This window comes from Arachis ipaensis, chromosome B05 (genome assembly GCF_000816755.2).
Source record: "Arachis ipaensis cultivar K30076 chromosome B05, Araip1.1, whole genome shotgun sequence".
Lineage (NCBI taxonomy): Eukaryota > Viridiplantae > Streptophyta > Magnoliopsida > Fabales > Fabaceae > Arachis > Arachis ipaensis.
The window spans coordinates 22,528,493-22,532,445 of record NC_029789.2 but is presented as its reverse complement, the minus strand read 5'-3'; positions in this window follow the sequence as shown (position 1 = coordinate 22,532,445).

Sequence of the window (3,953 nt, the reverse complement as noted above, 5' to 3'; positions counted from 1 at the left end):
ACAAAACAGGAGTTGCTGCTGGCAAAGTGGTAGGCATCATTGCCAGGGATAAAAAAGGAGAACCTAGCTCTATGGAAACAATAATAATGTGAAACGAAGGAATAAATCCAGCTTTAATTTGGTGATTTCATTGCTGATGGAACCTTTCATTTAGTTTCTAAACATGTTGTTTCGAATCTTCCAAGAAAAAAAAAGATGGGGATATGGGTGTGGTTCAGTTGAATTCTTTTACAATAATATATATACATGTTATGTTATGAAATGAGTTATAAGGTTTTAAACTAAAGAAATCAACTTTAGCCACTACTGTCTATTGCATATATATGTTGTATGTATACACTATACAGTGGTTCTTAGAGTGCAGTAGAAGGCTAGAAGCAGAAATTCAGCAATGAATGCTGATGTATATTGAGATTAATTTTCAAGAAAAGATTAGAGAATTGAAATTTGTGAAATGATTCTATATTATTAACTGTGATACTACTGATTACAATTGAAAGTCTTATATTTATACACAAAGAGATCGATTCTAATCAACTGGATGGCATCAACTTTGATGACGCTTAGAATGCTCTAGCAAATGACAATACTATTTAAACTGACATCACATGTATGTGAGGCGTTTCGAATTGCGTCCTTGTGCGACTTATGTCATTCATTGACACATAAAAAGATCATATGTTATGAAATCAAGACAAATAATATTTAATTAAAATTTGATTCCATAGGTAGAGACTTACATATGACAGTTCGGAGTGTCAATCTCTCCTGGCCTTTATGGTGTGGATATGCTTGAAGATTTCGGAGTCAGTTAGCTCGCATTCTAACTTCTTTCTCTACACACAATGAATAAATAGTTAAAATATGTCACAATAAAACACATAGTTGGTAAACAATAACGATCATGCTTAATTTAATAAAGCGAAAACGTTAGCAAAAATTTTAGGTGTACCGAAGAACACCAATGTTCCAGTTGTTTTAACCGTTGATTTCAATTAATATATATTATAAATATTTTTTATAATTTAGATCAACGATTAAAATAATTGGAACACCAATGTTACTTAAATCCTCTTTGTTCTATTAGTGTTATGGCGATGTCCGAAACTTGGAGTCAATGTCAAAGGTGCAAATGATTTTTCAATCAAATAAATAAAAGATAAAAACAATATTATTTTTTCTTTTTTCCTTGATATTTTTTCCGTCGTCTTCTTTTTTCTTTCTTCTCTTGTGTATAGTGTTCTTTTTTTCATCTTCTCTTTTTGGGATAAGTATTTTTTTCGTCCCCAATGTTTGGGGTCAAAATCAATTTTATCCCCGACCTTTTTTCTTTATTAAAATCATCATCAACGTTACAAAACGTTATAAAATCATTCTTTTGTCCATAAACAATATTTTTTGGATAATTTTATCCTTTTACAAAAATAAAAACAAAGAAAAAAATGTCACCCTCTTCACATCACCCTCACCACTAACCCCACCAGGCCACCAGTAATCCTATCATGTCTCACCTCTCTCTCTTTCTCTTTATTTCTGCAACCCCCTTGTTCTCAAGATGGCCCAACCACTCCCACGCCATCAACAACTCCACCGTCATCTTGTTCTCACGATGGCACAACTACTTCCGCGTCACCAACAGCTCCACCGTCACCAAGATTCAAGATCCTCAAGATCCATTCTGAAGCCATGGCAGCTGCTAGGTTAACCACTTGCGCCGCGGTGACAGCCGCGGTGGCTTCCATGTCCTCGCTTTCTGATCACGCCGCCCACGCCGATTCTTCTTTTCGCTTCCCGTTCTTCTCTTCTTCACCTTCCAATTCGCCTTCGCCGTCCGACCCTGCTTCCGATTCTAAGACGGAGCCGCCTCCCCCGATGAACCTAACAAGTCTGGCTTCGACCCGAAATCGTTAGAAAGAGGAGCCAAAGCCCTCCGTGAAATCAATAGTTCTCCCTACTCTAAACAGGTTTTTTTCTTTTTTGTTTTTTTTTTTTTTTAGTTTTTGAATTCAATTTTTGTTGTAGCTTCATTTTGCACGAGAACGGTAGAAATAGAGCGAGAGTAATTTTGCTTATTTCTTCTTTTCATGTGGTCTTCTTTTAGTAACGCTTTCATGTGTTATAATTCTGCCTTGGAAATGCATGAAAGAAAAAAGTCAAAATAAAAGTGATAGTCAATAAAGACATGGAGCTTGTCCATATTTTGTTCATAGGTTGATGAGTCGGTAAACTTTGATGGTATAGATTGTAGTTTGCTAATATATTTCGAGGTTGTTTTTCAGGTGTTTAACTTAATGCGAAAGCACAGGAACAAACCCCCTTAAAATTCTGTTTTAAATTATGGATTTCTTCATTTGTGTTTGGGTTGCGGTTTTAAAATTGTTTTTGGTGCTGATTTTGTGGGAGTTTTGTTTCTCTATTCGGGTATTGCGTTGAGCATTCAATTGATGTTGGTGCGGGAGTGTTGATTTTGTTCAACCGATTGGATGATATTGTTCAACCATTTAGATGTTGATTTTAATGGATAAAGAGTTAGCAGGATTGGTGTTAGAGTTAAGGGTTGTGGGTGATATGGTGGTGGAGGTGGTGGTGGTGGTAGTGAAGAGAGAGAGAAGTGGTAATGGAGAGGGAGAAGAATATGGAGAAAGAGGTGGGGGCAGCGGTGGTGGGATGGTGGAAAGGGAGAGAAGAGAAAGACTGAAAGAGAGTGAGAAATACGCCAGGGATGGAGAGGGTTTCTTTTGTTTTTTAATATTAGTTTTAATATTTTTTTATTTTTGTAAAAGGATAAAATTATCCAAAAAATATTGTTTATGGACAAAAGGATGATTTTATAACGTTTTGTAAGGTTGATGATGATTTTAATAAAATAAAAAAGTCAAAAACAAAAAAAAGTACTTATTCCTCTCTTTTTTTTTTTTCCCTTTTTTTCTGGTTCTTTGTATATGATATCATCATACCAAAGTCATAATATAATTTCTGTGTTATTTTTGTAAAATTTTTATATTTTTTAACATATTTTTTGTATTATTCTCATAGATTTTTTTTATTTTTAAAATAATTTTTGTTTTATTTTTGCAAAATTATAAGCCGTAAACATATGAAATATTATTTGCAACTTGTAACTTATCCGATCCCCCAAAAACAAGAACACACAGAATATAGATTTAACTGAAAACAGTGTAGGAAATTAGATATTGAGAAATCATCAAAGTGGGTTAGCTTTATTATCACTAAAGAAGATTATTGTAGTGGAGCGGTATATTATATAGGGTATAATAATATAGTACTATATATATAGAGAGAGATAAAATGAATTGATTAAATAAATGAAATTGAAATTGGAGTAGATGAGTCACCGAATAGAACATCTTGGGAAGTGAGAAAGCAAAGAGAGAACATTGGAAAGCCAGGAACCAATTGAAATTCCAATCTGTCCAGAGACCTAAAGTAAAGAATAACAGAAAATGAAATCATCAGAGTCACATTTTGCCCTTAAAAACTTACAACATAAAAGCTAAAGGTTTCAGTCCTTGTATTGGAGACCGGAAACATAGCCTCTTACACATTTATTTACATTTTTCTTTTTCTCTCTCCTTATCCAACCAATTTGCTGCTTAATTATTTATTTCTGTATTGTTGAAACTTGAAAAGGAGGAAATGGTTGTTATGGAGGAGCATAACATCAATTTTTTGTGCATGACTCGTTGTTAGCACATAATATTTTTATTAATTAAACCTCTAATATATTTATTAATTCTTATAAATATGTATTTGTAAGACTCAGAAAATAAAAAACAAAATTATAAGGACCAAAGATAATAATATTTATAATGGCGCTAAAAACAGATTTAAATATAATATTATCTTTTAAACATAATTCAATTAATATAAAAGATATATTATAGTTTAATTTTATCAACCTTTTTTTAGAAAAAATAATGTAGTAATATCAC